The sequence below is a fragment of the Protopterus annectens genome, chromosome 11.part0, assembly GCF_019279795.1.
Source record: "Protopterus annectens isolate FY-2018-M chromosome 11.part0, PAN1.0, whole genome shotgun sequence".
Classification (NCBI taxonomy): domain Eukaryota; kingdom Metazoa; phylum Chordata; order Ceratodontiformes; family Protopteridae; genus Protopterus; species Protopterus annectens.
The window spans coordinates 940172593-940191918 of NC_056745.1; the positions used below are offsets into that span (position 1 = coordinate 940172593).

The following is a 19326-nucleotide window of genomic DNA, read 5'->3' on the forward strand; positions in this document are numbered from 1 at the left end:
TCTGGAATCTTTCTCTGAAGGTAAAGGGTTTTTAGCAGTAGAGGCCTTTATCCCCTTGGGACCCTGTGAAATTGTTTCTGGGTCAGCAGTATGGCTTTTATAAAGGAACTGGTGAGAATCAGGAACCCGATAATACCTGTCTGGTTTAACAGGGGCTGGAGGCAAAAAAGGGGAGGAGGAAGAAGAAATTATGGTGTGGTTAGGATCCCTTGCAGTACAGCAGTGGCAAACCCTGCTCGGGATCTGGAATACAGAGGTAAATTATAATGCTTGGCAAATGTATGCACGGAGGTCCAAGTAGCCGCCTCAATAATGTCCTTGGTTGCCACTCCTCGTAAGAAGGCTGTGGTAGTGGCTGTTGCCCTTGTAGAATGAGGCCTTATGTTCTGTGGAATTGGTTTTCCATGGAAGGAGTAACAGAATCGTATGCAATTTCCTATCCATTTGGAGATTGTCTGTTTGGAAATTGCTTTTCCTTCCCTTCCTGTTGCATAGGCTACAAAAAGCTGGTCAGTTTTTCTGTTACTTTTGGTTCTGTCCAGGTAGTAGCGTAGCTGTCTATGTACATCCAAGGTATGCAGCATTCTTTCCCCTCTGTTTTGTGGGTTGGGGAAGAAGGTAGGTAGGTGGATTGCCTGGTTTAAAGACACTCTGGATACCACCTTAGGCATAAATGTAGGATTAGTTCTCATGGACACTATCTTGGTGGAAGATTAGGAAGGGTTGTACTGCCAATTAGGGCCTGAAGTTCAGAAACCCTCCTTGCTGAGGATATTGCCAGTAGGAAAGCAGTTTTCCATGATAGATGCTGCAGGTCTGCTGTTGCTGCTGGTTCAAAAGGAGGGAGTGTCAACTTTTCTAGCACAAAGTTCAAGTCCCAAGCTGGCAATGGTGGTTTCCTAGGAGGTTTTACATTCTTGATCCCTCTGAGGAACTGCCTGAGTAGAGGATGTGAAAAGACAGGTGGATCAAAGCTGTATTCTGCTGAAATAGCTGATGCATGTATCTTGATGGAGGAGTAGGACAGGCCTGTATGTAGAAGCTCTGCCAAATACTCCAGAATGTTAGCAATATCTATATTCGACACATATTTTCCTCTTTCAGCACTCCAAATGACAAACCTTTTCCATTTTCCTGCACAGTTCCTTCTTGTTGAAGGTCTGCGGGCTTTGAGGATAATGTCTTTAACCCTTTGGGAAAGATCTAGATTAGTTGCTGCTATGTGATGTTCCATGCAGTCAGTTGCAAAGTTTTTAGGTTTGGATGCATGATGCTGTAGTTGTTCTGAGTTAACATCAAAGGCATCAGGGGTATTGACCACATTTTGTCCCGAGACATGCTCCTCAGCAATGGGTACCAGTGTTGTCTTGGCCAGTTCGGAGCTATCAGGATTATCCTTGGACGTTCCTCCTTGATTTTTAGTAATACCTTGTGTATCAAGGGAAGAGGTGGGAATGCATATGCTGTCAGACCTTTCCAGCTGAAGGAGAGCAAATCCACCTTCCATGCAAGTGGGTGGAATGTCCTTGTGCAGAATTTTTTGAGCTGGTGATTGAGAGGAAGCGAATAGATCTATCTGTGGCATTCCCCATTTCTTTGTGATGGTCTTGAAGATGTCGGTGTAGCATCCATTCGTGAGCATCCGAGGTGGTTCTGCTTAACATGTCTGCTAGAGTGTTCTCCTTTCCGGTACAAATATTGCCTGTAACTGGATGTTGTAGCTGAGTGCCAGGTTCCAAAGGTCCAAAGTCATTCTGCATAGGGGTATGAATGAGTGCCTCCCTGTTTGTTGATGTACCACATGACTGTGGTGTTGTCTGTCCTTATCATCAAATGGCCTTCTTTGAGAAATGGTCTGAATTTTTGGATTGCCAGTTTTACTGCCAGCATTTCTTTTGGTTGATGTGCAGGTGTAGCTGGTCCTCGTCCACAATCCTTATGCGCATTTGTCCAGCATGTGAGCCCCCCATCCTAGGTCTGAGGCGTCTGTTGTGATGGTTTGGCTTGCTCGATAGTTGTGAAAGGGTAGGCCTGGATTTGACTGGCATGCTTGAGCCCACCATAGGAACTCCTGTTTTAGGCATGGGATTAGTGGAATTTCTGCTTCTAGGCTGTGCCTGTGTTGGGACCATAAATTCTTTAGGTACCACTGTAGTTTTCTCATATGCAGTCTGGCATGTGGGACCAAGATTATGCATGATGCCATGAAGCCCAAGGCCTGCAGAACTTTTCTTGCTGTTAGCTTGTTCTGTTTTGTTAGTGCCAAGAAGTAAAGAGGGAGTTCTTTTTGTTTTTCTGCAGTTAGGAATGCCATTTGTTTTACTGTGTCCAATTCCGCTTCCAAGAATGTCCTTGTTTGGGATGGTATCAGCCTTGACTTTTGTAAATTGACTGTGTATCCCAGGGCTTGTAGCAAGTAAATGACCCTTTGTAAATCTGTTGTCAGCTTGCTTTTGTTGTCCCCTTGTAGCAGGCAGTCGTCCAGGTATGGATAAATTTGGATTCCCTGTAGTCTGCAGTGGGCGATTACTGATGCCAGGCATTTTGTGAATACTCTGGGCAGTAGATAAGCCAAAGGGCAATGCTGAGAATTGATAGTGCTCTGATCCTGCAAGAAATCTGAGGTATCTTCTGCAATTTGGTCGAATAGGGACGTGCAGGTATGCCTCCTTGAGATCTAGAGTTACCAGCCAACACTCCTTGCCCAGCATGGGAAGAAGTTGCTGTAGGGTCAGCATTTTGAATTTTGGGACAATGATGTATGTGTTTAAGATGGACAGGTTGAGAATAGGTCTCCAACTTTTTTCTTTTCTTGGAACTAGGAATAGTCTGGAGTAGAATCCTTTGCCTTGTTCTGTTATTGGTACTCTTTCCACAGCTCTCATCTTTGTTAATTGCATTATCTGCTGTAGAGCTTCTAATTTTTGGTTTGGAGGCAGGTTTGGCATTCCTCTTTTGACTGGTAAAGTGTGGAAGTGGAACCGGTAACCTTGGTCTATGGTTTGCAAAATCCACTTGTCTTTTGTGATATAGTGCCAGTTCTTCGAAAATAAGGCTAATTTTCCGCCTAATGGTGCTGCTATTTGTTCCCTGGTAGGCGGAGTTAGAGTCAAGTCACTGTGATTGACCTGTTGCAGTGGTAGTGGCTGTGTCTGTGCCTCTGTTATTGCCTTGCCACTGTCGTCCTCTGTAAGCACCCCCTCTGGATTGATTTCTGCCTCTGGAACGTCTATTCCTGCCCCTTTGGGATCTTGTGGAGTCAGGAAAGGACCAATTTTTGGCAGGCCAGTTCCTGCTAAACCTTGGGGGCTGAACCTGTAAGAAATCTTTAACCGTTTGTACAGATTTTGCCTTTTCTTCCATTTTCTTCATTACCTGCTGGGCAGGTGTACCAAACAAACTGGCCTTATCCATAGGAGCATCTAATAACTTAGCTTTAACATGATCCGGTAAGACCTGTTCCTTCAACCATGCATGTCTTCTTATCACTGTGCCAGTCATGGCTGATCTAAATGAAGCCTCCAGTGCATCATAGCCACATTTTAAAGAATGGTTACTAACCTGTTGTATGTTATTTACCATTTCTAATACATATTTCTTATCTATAGAGTCATCAGAGGATAGCTTTTTAGTTAACTGATCAAGCATAAACTCTTGGTATTGTATCATGTGAAACTGACAGTTTAAAGCTCTAGCTGAGACAGTAGCAGAGGTGTAAACTTTTTTTGCCCCATCTGTCTAAAGACCTGGATTCCCTTTCAGAAGGGATAGGGTTTTTTGCTGTGGTCGAGGCTACTGCCTTAGGCCCCTGGGATATAGTTTCGGGGTCTGCAAATGGGGCCTTGTATAGGTGGTGATGAGTGTCTGGCACCCTGTAAAATCTATCTGGTTTGGCAGGGGCTGGAGGTAAGGAATCAGGTGCAGTGCAGACATCATTAAATGCATCGTCCACAACAGAAAGGACAGGAGGTATAGCTAAGGGCCTATGTTGTGGTAAGTGCAGAAAAGTCCTAAGTCTTTTTCTGGAATCTGAGAAATCCTGTTCCTGCCATTGGAATTGTTCTCTCATGGCATGTAAGGTTTCCCCAAAGGAGAATTCCTCTGGTGGAGAGGCAGCTGGAATGGATTCTTCAGCATCGGAGTCTTCATAATTGGAAAAAGGAGCCTCTGGCTGGTCTGTAATATCTGAGTCATCCGCAGAATCATCAGAGGACACAGGCTCGGGGGGGCTCTGCTCTAGGTCTCTTTTCTGGGGGCTGAGAGGCCCTGTCTGGGTGAGATTGAGATCCCCTAATTAAGGATATTAAATCTTCTGCCAGAGTAAGCATTTGTGAACTAGAAGTGGGCCTGGTTGAGGGGGGTTTAACAGGCACTGCTTTAGTAGATTTGGTTGCTTTAGCCCTGGCAAAGGCCTCAATAGACATGGCTGCAGGAGGCCTAGCAGCACCACGTGCTGGAGTAGAGACATCCAAAGGGATGGTGTCTGATAAGTCACTAGTAAGCACTGTTGTAGGTAAAATTTCTGAGGCCGATTCAAGAAAGGTAGCAGGAACCTCAGTAGTAGTCATTGATTCGGCTGTATTTTGATCAGTTTTCTCGGTTTCGGCCGAAACCGAGACACTCGCGGTTTGCTTAACCGTGGTTTCGGCCGAAACCGCGGACCGCGAGTGTCGGTCTTTTTCTTTGCGTTTTTTAACAATTTGGGTAGTCGGAGGATCCGACGGCATAATGTACGCAAAATCTGAGCCGAAAACTGCTCAGCAAACTCCGACCGACGCCTAAGCGTTCGTCGGTTGAAGGAAGCACAGGCCGAACAGGCTGCTATGTCGTGGTCTGGGCCTAAACAAGGCAAACAGTAAGAGTGGAAATCTTTATGAGGTATTTGTTTCCCACAAGTTAAACAGTTATTGACTTTTTCTGACATCGGCTGAGGCAAGAAAGAGTCCCCAACGGGGTACTTAGCTTTTAGAAGTCTTCGAAGTAGTATTCGGTAGTAGTAATCTCTGGATCTGACCGACCGGCACTTGCGAACAGCTTCTGCTTCGGGCGCCACGCGGCAAGAAAGACTGAGGAAAATGGCGTCGGCTGATGCCTTTATACCCGAAGACCAGCAGAGATGACGTCGGGTGAAGTGCGACATCAGCCAAAGCCGGACCCAGACTTTGGAATCCGGCCGACCGAGGGGCTGCCTGACGACAGGACAACCCAGTTGTTATGACTGCAGATGCATCCATGAAGGACATCTGTTGGTACTTTAACATATGAAATTGACAGTTTAATGCCCTCATGGTTAAAGTGGCTGATGTATACACCTTTTCCCCCCACCTTTCTAATGCTCTGGAATCTTTCTCTGAAGGTAAAGGGTTTTTAGCAGTAGAGGCCTTTATCCCCTTGGGACCCTGTGAAATTGTTTCTGGGTCAGCAGTATGGCTTTTATAAAGGAACTGGTGAGAATCAGGAACCCGATAATACCTGTCTGGTTTAACAGGGGCTGGAGGCAAAGAATCTGGATAAAGACTGGCTTCTGCGTACACATCATCCAAAATATCTAAAACAGGAGGGATAGCCAGGGGCCTATGTTGGGGAAGCAGTAGAAATTCCCTGAGCCTTTTCTTAGAATCTGAGTAATCTTGGCCTTCCCAGTGGAAGTGCTCCCTTAATGTATGCAGGGTTTCCCCAAAAGAGTAGTCCTCAGGGGGGGAGACCGAGGGAATAGACTCCTCAGCATCAGTCTCTTCAAAAGGGGAATAGGCATAATCCTGATCCTCAGAATGGTCTGAGGTAATAGAAGCCTGGTCTGAGGAAGGGTAGTCTTCCTCCAATCTGGGTCTTTTGTGAGAGGGGGGTTGAGAACCCCTGATGAGAGTTATCAAATCCTCAGCCATTTTAAGCATCTGTTTTTTAGGCATGGGGCCTTGAGAGGAGGTCTGAGGACCCTGTTTTTTAGTTTTGATGGCAGCTTTAGATTTAGTGAAGGATTTAATAGAGAAGATGGTAGGCCTGAAGACGCCTTCAGAAATGGCAGGCCTCACTAAATTTTCGGTTTCCCCGCCAAAAGTGGCGTCGGTATCTGCCATGGGAATGGAGACCGAGGAGCCTGCGACCTCGGGTACTGAAGACACCGGTAAAATAGTTTCATCGGTAGTCAGGGGCTGCGTAGGCGCCTCGCTGAGAACCGGTAGTTGGCTTAAGCGTGGTCTCAGTACTCTGAGCAGACCTCGGATGTCGGTCCTTGTCTTTGCGTCTTTTGCCTAAAACTGGCGTCGGTGTATCCGACGACATGATATAATTAAACTTTTTGCCAAAATAATGAAGGGCGAACTCCGCCCGGCGCTTAATAGTGCGCTTGTTGAACCTAGCACAAAAACGGCAGGCCGAGACATCATGGTCTGGCCCTAAGCAAGGTATACAGAAAGAGTGAAAATCCTTATGCGGTATTTGCTTCCCACAAGAAATGCAATTATTAACTTTGTCTGACATCGGTCTGAGGCAAGAAAAGTTTCCCCAACGGGGTACTTAGCTTTAAAGACGACTTCGGCTGAAATACTGTTCGTAAATCTCAGGAGCTGGCCGACCGGCACTTGCCAACTGCTTCTGCTTCGGGCACTGCGCGGCAAGAAAGACTGAAGAAAATGGCGTCGGCTGCCTCTTTTATACCCCTGTCGCACTGACGTCAGGGAAGAAGCGACTACAACCGACGCCAGACCTAGACTTTGGAATTCGGCCGTCCGAGGACCCGCCTGATGGCAGGATAACCCATCTGTAATGACTGCAGCTGTATGCACGATGAACATCGGCAACTAGGGGCATCGTGGTCTGGGCCTAAACAGGTGACAAAGTGAGTGAAAGTCTCTGTGTGGGAGTTGCTTACCACAGTGGAGAGAATTATTTACTTAATCAGACATGCCTTAAAGGAAAAGAAAGGAACCCCCCCCAATGGGGTACTTACCTTTCCGATGACTTCTCTCTGGTGCAGACCAATCAACGCACTTGAACACTGCTTTGGGCTCTGACAGCAAGAAAAGACAGAAAAAATGATGCAGTCTGCCTCCCTTTACATCAGAATGTACTGACATTGGTCAGGGCATCAGCCAGCCTCTGGGAGGCGGAAAGAGTTTTCTTTGGTAGACGGGCCGGCTGAGGGCTTTCACTACAGAAAATCCCACAAGTCAGAACTGCAACAGTGAAACACAAACATCCAAAACTAATTAAATGAAGAATGGCAATAACCAATTACAGTCACAAAATCACATTTAAAATCTAACTGATGAGCTATGAAGATGATCAATATAGATAAACAATCAGGAAATCAGTGCAAGCCATTATGCAGCTGAAATTACTCTGAAGCTGGCCGTAAAGAATCTTAAGTAGTGAGTAATGAAGGTGGCTCCTAGCAATACTGGCCACATACAACAGCCTCACTTGCCTGCAAAAGTTTTAAGGCACACTGGCTCAGGACCAGTTATGAAAAGTTAAATCATCTCCCATTTGCTTGAGATGGTGGGTAGCTCAGGTGATGTAGAAGATTCCACTGTACTTATCAAAAAGAGAAGGGGAAGTTTACTGCTGCCCTGATCAAATTTCACTTGGCATGAATTGCCACCTTTTAACTCCACTGAACAGAGGCTACTGGCCTAGCAGGACTAACCCAGTCAAGAAGTGTAAATAAAATGCCAACAGGGAATACACTGCTCCTGAAAGACAGTGGTGAAGAGGGTGGCAGGGCAGGATATAAAACTAATTTTATTTACAGTTAACTGACCCTCTCCCAAAGACCTCCTTGGTTGCCATTTCCAGTGACTTAGACCAGGAATTTGAAAGTCTGCTGCTCATATACAAGTCATCCTTTCAAGAGTAAAGCAGTAGCAGGTAATGCCTTGGTCCAGCCAACTTTTGAGTACTTTGGAAGTATACCTCTGCTCAATCTTGCTCATTCACTAAGCTCATAAGTGAGCATCTATACTGCGTGGACAATGACCATGCCAAAACATAGACCACTGCAGGAAGTATGGGCATTGACTAAAGGTAGAAGACATGCAAGCTTTATGTCTGGACTCCATGTCCCTTTATCTTTTGCAATTTCATGCACTTTTATTCAAATCCTTTTGAAAGACTAGATCTCCCCAGGTAAGCCTTCCAAGATCTATGCTATGTTCCCCGAATGACCATTCATTGCACACAAATGTGTCACTCACCGAAAGACGACAGGAGAGTAAAAAAAATACATATCAAATGATGACAGCTGGCTAACAAAGAAAAGGGCACAAAGTAAGTACTTAGTAGCTTAGGGATAAAGAAATTTTCTCCTTCCCCACTGTAGTGCAATCTTGGAGTTGGTGTACATGTATATCTATATATCTATATCTATATATCTATATCTATATATCTATATCTATATATATAAAGTTAGCAGGTGTGTGTGTGTGTTGGGGTGCAACATGTTAGCCAGCTATGATCTTTTGATGATATTCTTTATGATCATATGACCTTTCGATTACACAAACTTTTGATGCTAGGTTTATGACGAATGGTGGTTCGAGGAACATGCTGTTCAGTCGGTAAACACAGACCCGAGCCTTCCAATCGTCTAATTCAACAGCAGCAAACTAAAACCAGATAGCAGCAGTTTAAACTGCACTGATTTAATTCGTTGCAGTTACAGGAGTATTAAACAAGTATTATATTGCATCCATTTTTTTACATTTTTTTCTTAAAACACAACTTATTCAATATAAAATTCACAGTACTTAAGTCCTTACTTTACTGTTGCCGTTTACTTAGCTGTTTAAGAAAGGTGCATACAAGTCACAAGTTTTAAAGTAAAATGTTCTTACTACACACAAGATCAAACTAATCATATTTCTGGCAACATATGACTGTCTTTGGTGTGTGTTTATGTACTTGCATATACAAACACCTACAATGTACATACAGTGTCTTTGCTCAGATCTCTACCTAACAGGAGGTTCTGTATCACTGTGCTGTCCTTGATAAATTAAAAGGTCAATTTTTCTAAAAAAAAAATCTCAGGAGTAAAATTAACAGGATGCCTACATGCATATGTTCTATTACTCTGTTACACAACACTGTACACTAAATTAATGTCCACTACTTCCAAAATTATAATAAAAAAACTGAAGCAACTCCATAATGTGAACCCTTCCACAGCTATCACAATTCCCTTAAAAGACTTGGACAAACACTTTGTAAGCTGCAGTACCTGCGGTGCATACATGAAAATTGCATTACTATACAAAACACTGAAGTCAAAATAAGGCTACTCAAGATGCAGTGTAAAAGTTCAAAAAAAATCTTTAATTTTTTTTTTAATCAAGCTTAGTCACAGACATACATACGTTTGTAAAGACCAAAGTCCAAAAAAAACCCATCAGTAATGCTTCCTTCCCTTAGTAACATTTCAGTAGTTCAGGAGTTAAAAATCTGACTAAACAATGGACTTGCATCTACTGATGACTCCGTATGTTAATTATATCAGTACAGTTAGCTGTGGATCCTGTATTTTCAGTCAATCAAATTCAATTAGACATTGTTTTGTTAAGCAAGGCACATAAAGAATTTGGAGAAACTGTTAAAAGATCAATTGTTTTGTACTTAAATACATCTTAAAAGGAGAATACAAGTAGGTAAAATCATGCACATTCCATGATTACATTCGATAATGTAACATAAGAACCAATTTAATTCTGAATTTCATTTTTGACTACAAAATTCAGAACTTCCCAGTCTGTCTATGCACATTGTTTATTAGAATAAATGATGCAAAATAGCCTGCTTCATATATGAAATTAAATTACGAGAATTTTTTTTACAAGTTTTAAATAGTATAAAATCTAAGGGTTGTTTTAACAGTGGTGTTGGTCTTCGACAGCATGCTCTAGACATAACTGTAAAATTTATGACAATCCTATAATTTCCTTACATGGTTACGACTTTCTCTGACAGACCAGACAAAAACCAGCTTACTAACCTCCCACAATAAAAAAAAAGGCGGCCTTACAACTTAAAAATACGGAAAAGGGTTAATGATTAACAAGACTGCAGTATCATGTGCAATACTTCCCTCTGTATAACTGCTGCAAACACCACACAGTTAAATACAAATAATGTAATTTAAAATACAAGACAATGCTTCTGTCTCATTAGAAATTTGCAATAAAATGTATCTACCTAAATGTAAAAAAATAAGCAATGCTGTCTAACCAGGAAAAACAGGTCATAAATCTAAGTAACGAGTCACAACCGTATTTGGATTTTACAGCATAACTGCATTATGGTAATTAAATCCAGCAAAACTGTCAAGATTATGTGCCTATTTTAGCTATGGTGGGCTCTGCCATCCTAAACCAAGCAAGAGACTAAACAAAACACAATAAGTTATTTACAAAGATGATGCTCTTTTCAAAGTAAAATTAAAATATGCACAATACTACGTGATGGGAAATGCAACAGTATACAGGGTAATATGGAATGAAACAAAGCTTCCAAATATGCCTAAAACTCTTGTGCATATGAATAACATGCCGACAATATTGTAAGCTTCAGTACTTGTGGCAACATTTTTTAAGCACTTTCTGGTGAACAAGGTCAGTTAAAAGCTATTTAAGCTTAAAAAGGCATGACAAATGTCAAATGTGCTTGCTTTTAAAAATAATCTATTTTTAGAAGAGTATGCCACAAGATGAACTTTAAACGACAGTCTTAAACACATACCTACACGACTAATTTAGGGGAGTAAGCAGTTACATTTTTCTTGTTAAACGTTCAGACAATAAAACACTGTTACAATAACAAGTATACATACAAAATGGACACATCTGAAGTGTGATCTAATACTAATTAAAATTTACAAGACAAAACATAAATAAAGCTGTTGGAACTGGCAAATAATACAGTACTGGTCCATCACTCAATATATTTTCACTTCCTCTCAAGTTCACCAAGCTTCTCCAGTCTGGAAAATAAAACAGAAAAGGTTATTTGCTCAATGTCATTATCACACAGGACTCTTACTCTAGTGCATCCACTTTCTAGTATACAGAATGGAAGCAAAGAGTTGCCATTTAGCCTTTCCATAAAACTCTGGCTCCTCCTCTTCTATGCAAAGATGGTGGTACTAGAACATTTAAAATGTAAGCAGTTCCACAGGACTGCAAGCAACAAAATAAAATGAGTACTTACAAAGTACAGCAGAAAATGTGCACATTTCATTTGCTATACAACCATAAAAAGCCTATACAAGTCAAAATCACACTGCTAGACTAAGAAAACACTTACTATAAACAGATAAAGTACTCACAGTATTGGCTGATCTTTGACTGGGCACACTGCAGGAAGTGAAAACGTGGGTGCTTTTTTCTTGAAATTACAAGTTCCAGAGCCTCTGCAAATATGCACCCATAGGCTGACATATGCTGCTCCTCACTGGGAGATTTTGGACAGTGTCTACTTCAATATCCCCTTTGTTAGTCAGAACCTAGGCAACCAACAGCAAGCAAACAATGCAGAATGGAGTAGCAGAAAACAATTACAATGCTCTAACAAAAAATCAGAATTACACAGCAAGCGACCCTCTGCCACCAACACACACACACACACTGGAATGTGATCACTTCTACACTGCCTTACAATTATCTTAAGGAGAAGTTAATGGTGTTTTGGAGGAAAAAGGAATTATGCTGGCAGCTGAAAATTAAATGCATTCAGAAAACCAGGACTTAACTACCTACTCTTGCTCTATTAAGAATGTGTTGAATTCACGCAACCTGACACAATCTGTAAGGCTTTTTTAGGAAAGTTTTGAAGAAATATTTTTATGTACTAAAGGTACCAAGCATACTAAAAAATAAAAATGATGTGTAGAAAATGTATAAACGTATATACAAATGTACATTATATATATATATATATATATATATATATATATATATATATGTATATATATATATATATATATATATATATATATATATACACACACACACATCTATATATATATATATGCATGCATACACATACATACAAATGCACGTTATACACACACACACATTATATATATATATATATATATATATATATATATATATATATATATATATATATAGCTTCCTCCATTCTGATTTGATTAGATTTAGCACACTCCTGCATCACACCAGAGATTTAAACAGTAGATTCAAAACGCACAGTTTTTCATGCCGCTATTACCATAACACTTTGGTATAATTCCCTCACTTAGCATACTAGTGCATGCTCATGCAAACACCTCCACACTTTTATACATTACTAATTTACTGTTTTTCTACTGGTTTTCACTGTATAAACTTTTTGGGGGGCTGTAAACGTGAAAACTGATATGACCGATTTCCCCCCCTCAAATGCAAAGCACTGAAATTTTTCTGAGTTGTAAATAACTTAGTTTTTATGCAAACTAATACATACAGATGGATACGTATTAGATATTACACAAATACATATTATAGCGTTCTATTTAGATCATGTTGGTTCTTGTCACAGACCTGATGAAGGCTTTATTGCATTAGCTAGCCAAAAGCAATTTTAGTTAAAAGTCAATCTTTTTGTATGTTATGCTTTTCTTAATACCCAATTTTGGAATGTGGGTTGCAAATAGATAACTAGTGTTTTCCTTAACTAGGATTTAGTTTGATCTAAAATCAGTAGTAGTGTGTGAGGGTGGGTACACTTGCTGTTCTTAAATGCACTTTTACGGCCCTGTTTATATCGTTTGCCTGGAACAGGCTGCTTTAAAATTAAATACTACTTCTAAATGTGTAAAAGCGGATATGTTTAACAAAATATTTTTGATTTTTTGTTACTGAGGATTGCTTGTCTGACTAGTAAAGGCTTGTTGCTTTGGAACACTACCAGAGTTTCATGATTTTTTGGAAATTATTGTGGCTGAGCTCAACAATGTTTTAAGACTACTAGTTTTTCTGTTTTTTATTTTTTATTTTTTGCAATTATCATCTTGCTGACAAAAAAAAAAAAACTGGAAATCCACCTGGACACATGGATAGAGTTTACTTGTCAAATTAAAAACATATCCTTCCCAGGACAAAGGAAATGACCAGACTACACATCATTCACTACTGGACCACAGAGATGTAAGAGAGGAATTGGCAAGGAGGGAAAATGTTTTTTTTTTCTGGTATATACAAGAAAGGGAAGGAGGAAGGATTTTTTTTTCTGTATTTACAAGAAAGGGAATGAGTTTTCTTGGTATATACGATAAGAAGGAGAAGGAGGAAGGTCTTTTCTGTAATACAAGAGACAGAAAAGGAGGAAAGCAGACTTAGGATGAGAACAGATACGACAGATACAAAAGTGAGAAAACAGTGGTACTTAATATCTTGACTAATTCTTGAAGGAAAGGAAAAGTCTTCCAATTATGGACTGGAGGAAGGACCATAAGAAAACTACAATGGACAGGCAGAGAGAGAATGTGGGAGGGGAACTAGCCGCTCAGAGGGAAATACACAACATGATGTACTTCTGAGCTCAGGAATCCATCCAGAATGTCTATGGATTCCACTGATGGAGATTTTAAAAGGTTACTGGTGTATGTGGAAGTACAAGACAACTGTAATACAGCAAAAAATTGGACTTGTGTAAACTTAGGAAAAATACAGGGAACCATAAAACTGTTAACCTTACAGCCATGGCAGGGAAAGTCAATGGAGCAGTCTGACAAAGGAAAGGTTGCTTTCCTAGAGGACCAACAATTGAAATGTGATCAAATCTCTCACCAGCAACTGCTAGGAAAAAAAACAAGGGATGGAGTCTGGAGACAGAGGCTGAAAAAGGTGCACTGCTGCAAGTTTGAAGGAATAGACAACACAGTTACTGTGACAGGGATGATCAAGCATAAACTAAACCATTACAGGAGGTAGTCAAACCTGGTGCTCATCATTATTTAGGGAATTGGAAAGATAAAAAAATATCTACTTCAAAGTAAAATGGAGGATATAGAAGAGGGTGACTAAAGACTCAAGGCAGCAGCAATGAACTATCCAGTGAAGGAGCACATAGCAGATAACTAAAAGGATAGTTAAAATTGGTGCTGCCATCTGCTATAGGAGCAGAGATAAAATGAAGCCAAGCACTTAATAGGAAAAAAAACAATAGTCTAGAACTGCCATCTCCCAAGCCATCTCCAATGGGAGTAATATGTGGCTTTGGCCAAATCCCGAATCACTCCTATGAAGGGTGGTAGGACTGTATATAAATCTCTTAACAGTCATGTTTAAGAAATTCAACAAGCTGGGACATGTTCAAAATTGTATAAAAACATGCAACTACAGTTTTCTGTGAAAAATGAAATGCGGTTCAACAATTTAAGACTGGAAGTATGCAAATGTTTGGTTGTACAGCTGTAGTTAACTGTTAAGAATTAAGTGTGAAAGAAATGGTAACATTTGGAGGGGAAACTTTCAGCCAAAATCTATGGCCTACTTCCTGCTGCATAATGCATTACACCAGTCTTTACTGGCTAAGACATTAAACGTCATTCAGCTGACTATTGTTTTAATTTAAATCTGAGTGATAAGGAACATGGTTTGAAACACTTGTGTATGGAGCTCGCCAACTATGCTCCGATATTCAGAAAGAGACAAACCAGTTAAGAACCGGAGTAGCAAGAGACTATCTTAATTAAGCACCCCCCAACACATACACTTATGTTAAGGTTGTGTCTAGCGCTGGATAGCAAAAAAATCAAGTATTGACCAGCAAATTACAGCAGCAGAGTAGATTTGTTTCTGCCCAATGTCTATGCATTTAATGGGTCTCTAATTTCCTGTATATATAAAAATTTGGAAAGTTGCTGGAGTACACAGGATGTTTTTGCCTGCATAACGTGAAATATATGAACTCAAACTAAAATGTATGTCATTTAGTGACTTCAATTCTCGGTGGTGTGTCTGAAAACCACAGATTTTGAGGAACAGACCAAAAATATGAAGCAATACTCTGGATATTCGGCAAAAATCTTAACAGGAGGCATTAAAGGCAAGGGTAAATGCAATGGGTAGCTTGACAGTGTCCGCCAAGTATTTTATGGCTCTGAAAGCAAACAAAATACTTAGTTTTTTCCCCTTTTAACTAATGGTACATGTAGTAGATAAAGTTCAGTGCACGACAAAGAATTATGATCATCTCATCTATCACAGCCCTGGGTTGTGTGTTCTCGACATGGATGCCAAGAAATTCACCTCTTGAATGTCTGGGAGGTGTGCAGCCAACATGCTCTCAATTATCTTTGATATTCCATCAGGGGTCAAGTGGAATGACCCTCTTCCTGGTAACTCTGCTCACATAAGCAATCTCCCAGTCTTTATTCTGCTCTTCCTGGGTGTGCTTAACTCAAAAGGACAGCATGCCTTTCTGAAGGAATAAGCACATTTTTGGGGTTGGTAGTTGTATCTGCCGTACTGTGCATTTCTTAAAGTACAAGACAGGACCTGGTAACTTGTAACCAGAATCTGCAAAGAAAAGATATATCAGCCAGTGTTTTACAAAATGCCATCTATTAATTTATTCCATTGCTTCTCAGTGAAAATCTGTATCTTGTCTATTTTAATTTACTAAACCAAGATGTTGTCCTGCTCGATTGGAAAAAGAGAAAAGCCCTGCAAGTAGGATCCAAGTGCAAGGCAAAACAAACTATCAGTAACTGAAAAAATGCCAGCACAAAACTCAGTATACATCAGCAACAAAACTACAGCAACACTAAGGTAAAACTTAAGTGTTTTAATACATATCGAACAATTCAATAATCCAGACTAGTTTCAGCCTAACATGGCTTTCCTCAGTGGAACAAGAAAAGTACAAACAGGAAATGATGCACAAATGCAGGTTTAAATAAGGTCCATAGACCAATGAGGTGCTTCCAAAGGATTTTAGGCATGCCCATAATACTGCCTGAAAGAAAAACTGGAAGGAAAAATACAAACTAGAAAATAAAAAACAACAAGTAAAAAATAGATGATCCAAATAGCAAATATGGTAATAAAACACAAGTATGATAATACATTCAATATTGGATATATTAATTCGTTATAAATGATCATTTAAACCAGGAGAAAATAGTGCCCCTAGCTTGATAATCCAGTATTTCTCTTTTTGGTTGAGAATAGAATACATTCAATATTGGATATATTAATTAGTTATAAATGATCATTTAAACCAGGAGAAAATAGTGCCCCTAGCTTGATAATCCAGTATTTCTCTTTTTGGTTGAGAATAGAATGCCATCCCTGTTTGTTGGATCTGTCACCCAAAATTCTATCTACAATACAAAATTGAAATCTAGCAGTATGATGATGTGTGTAGTGCCTGAACAGAGCGTTGGTCTCTCTTTTGGTTCGAATGTCACTACGATGTTCCGACATGCGTAATCTCAACGCCCGTGATGTCTGACCCACATAAAATGAACCACATGTGCAAGTCGCAAGATATACCACCCAATCACCATTACAGTTGCCAAAAAATTTCATGTTAAAAATCCTGTCAGTGTTTTTACTGGAAAATTGTTTAGCTGTGAATATAAATGGACATGATGAACAATGGCCACATTGATAAGTGCCCCAAAGTTCATCACCAATCATTGTAAGTTGTTGATGTATAATGCCACCTCTTATAATGTGAAAAAAATGAACTTAGTGTTCTCCCTCTATGGTAATCATATTGACAAGTGTTACCGACTAAGGAGGCAATATCCTCATTGGCAGTGAGGATGTTCCAATGTTTCATCATGGTATTTCTAATCAAATTGATGTTGCGCCCATAGGTAGTAATAAACCATAATCCTCAATCCTGTGTATCCCTATTTCTATCTCAATATTTGAGAAGGGAAGTTTTGGTGGAATTGGTTGCAAAGTGACGTGCCAACTGAATGTCAGGCTCCTTCTATCCCCTGGTTCTGAATCTGTTGGTTAGATCTTGTTGTGATCCTTCAAAGTCATTTTCTGCGGAACAAATCCTGCATATCCTGAGGAACTGGGATTTGGGTATGCTCCGGATGATGTGGCTAGGGTGCATACTAGTTGCATGTAATAAAGTATTGTATTGCGGGTATTTACGAAATATTTTGCTTCATAAAGTACCATCTGGGTTCCTGATGACTGTTACATCCAAAAAGTTTATTTGATTTTGGTGATAAGTTGAAGTAAATTCAATACCCCATTGGTTATGGTTGAGGTATGACACAAACTCAGCCAAATATTCTTCATCGGAATGCCAAACTAACCAACAATCATCAAGATAACGTCGCCAACTATCCAACTCCTCAAGATAGATGTTATGTGTTTGAAGTCCGCATATATAGGAGCAAAAGAGGCTCCCATAGCAGTACCCTTCAACTGCCAATAGCATTCACCTTGAAAGTAGAAAACATTTTTATTCAAAACATGTTCCGCCATACAAATCAAAAGCGTATTGAAACCAACTGGATATAATTTGGCTCTATCTAACCAAAACTTGAGGGCCTCAAGTCCAGCCCAATGTGGTATATTGGTGTATAAAGCCTTGACATCTAATGTACAAAGTAACCATTCAGGTTCTAATTGGTTATCATCTATAATGGATAAGAATTGGGTGGTGTCTTGAATCCTTGCTCAAATCAAATTTAGTAGTGGTTTCAAGTATGAAGTCAAAAACTCAAGACAGTGGTTCCGTCAATGACCCCATACCAGACACAATGGGTCTACCAGGTGGTTTGTTCAGGCACTCGTGTATCTTAGGTAGTAAATAAAGTATCTGTTGTTGTGGGTCCCGTACCATTAATTATGATTTAACTGTGTCTGATATAATGCCCTCCGAAATTGCTAACTCAAGAAAATTGTCAATTTCTCTCTTAAAGTTCAGGGTGGGGTCAATAGGCATTTTCATGTAGTGGGATGGGTTGGCTAATTGTCCATTTCCCTCCCCCAGATAATAATCTGTATCCATGATTACTATTGCCCCACCCTTGCCAGCCTGAATAATAACCATGTTTTTGTTGTCCCTGAGCTGTTGTAAAGATTGTAGTTCAGGGGTAGAGAGATTATGTTTCAGAGGTGAAAAGTTGTCTAGTTTGAAATGTATGTCCTTGAGTACAGCTTGCTGAAAGATAGCCACATTCCGATTCATAGGTGGAACAAAATTGGATTTATGGAATTTGAATTCTGTGGATCTGAGAATCAGACCTGGGTCCAAAAAACAATTTGAGGTTGATTCTGCGACAAGAATCGTTAACATCTTTGACAATATGAAATTTATCCACAAAAAACCCTGGAACAAAGTTTAAACCTTTAATAATTTTAATATTAATTTATTCCATTGCTTCTCGGTGAAAATCTGTATCTTGTCTGTATTTTAATTTACTAAACCAAGATGTTGCCCTGTTCGATTCGTTGAAGGTTGTGCGTCAGGCCTGGCAAGTCGGTACGTAAAAATCTACTGCCAATCATTAGCAGACCGGAGTTCCGCTGTGGCGACCCCTAACTGGGAAAAGCCGAAAGATACAACAACATTATGCAATGTTTTTAGTAAAGCGGTCTGTTTAATTATAAAAGCTTGTGGATAGTTGAGAGGTTATTTATAGATGTAAGTGTATTTTCTGTAAGACTTGTACCAGTCTACGGAAGTCCAGCTAAACTACCATCAATTATATTTTTATAAAACTACAGTTTGTCTTGCTTTAAAAAATAGTACAGGAAATTGCAACTCTGTGTTGGACTAGTTATGAGCCGTGGCAGTACCTACCATAAAGCAGGAAAACTTTGCAACCCTAGCAGGTATTAATATGCATCAACTGGAAATTACTGTAACAGAATCAAAAGTTGATTCAAATTACACTTCCTATGGACAACCAAGCACTATAAGGCACTGAATGAGGACTGAAACAGGAGAAGTGCCTGGGAAAGCAAGTCTAACTCTGCTCTGTGGTTGTTCATGAACCTTATTTCAACAAGGCTGTTGTGGGCCCACAGCCCAAGGTAAAAAATGCATACACTGCTCCACAAACATGGCTAGACTTCACTAACCTCTTCACATTACATATTTCATAACACATTACTGAATAACATCCACACACTACAATGATGATGGCAAAAATGTCGACCAGAAAAGGTAGACAATGGAAAAGGCGACAGTCAACTGTGCAAGTGCAAGTAAAATCATGAAAACAAAAACACTTTTTTGCAGGAAGGTAAGCTGCCCTGCACCCCCCCCCCCCATCTAGGGGCTATGCCCTCCCACACCCCCTGCTAAATATATATACTAAATCAGAGAGATTGAACAGTCCCTGGTGAA

General features: G+C 40.1%; 1 protein-coding gene across 1 annotated transcript in view; it reads right to left on the minus strand.

The window, feature by feature from the left end:
* Positions 1–9294: 9294 nt before the first annotated feature.
* Positions 9295–19326, minus strand: part of GNAI1 (G protein subunit alpha i1) — a 610322-nt gene continuing 600290 nt past the window's right edge. Inside the window, exon 9 of the mRNA XM_044088329.1 lies at positions 9295–10972. The gene's annotated coding sequence lies outside the window, so the exon portion shown is untranslated. The remainder of the gene's footprint in view (positions 10973–19326) is intronic.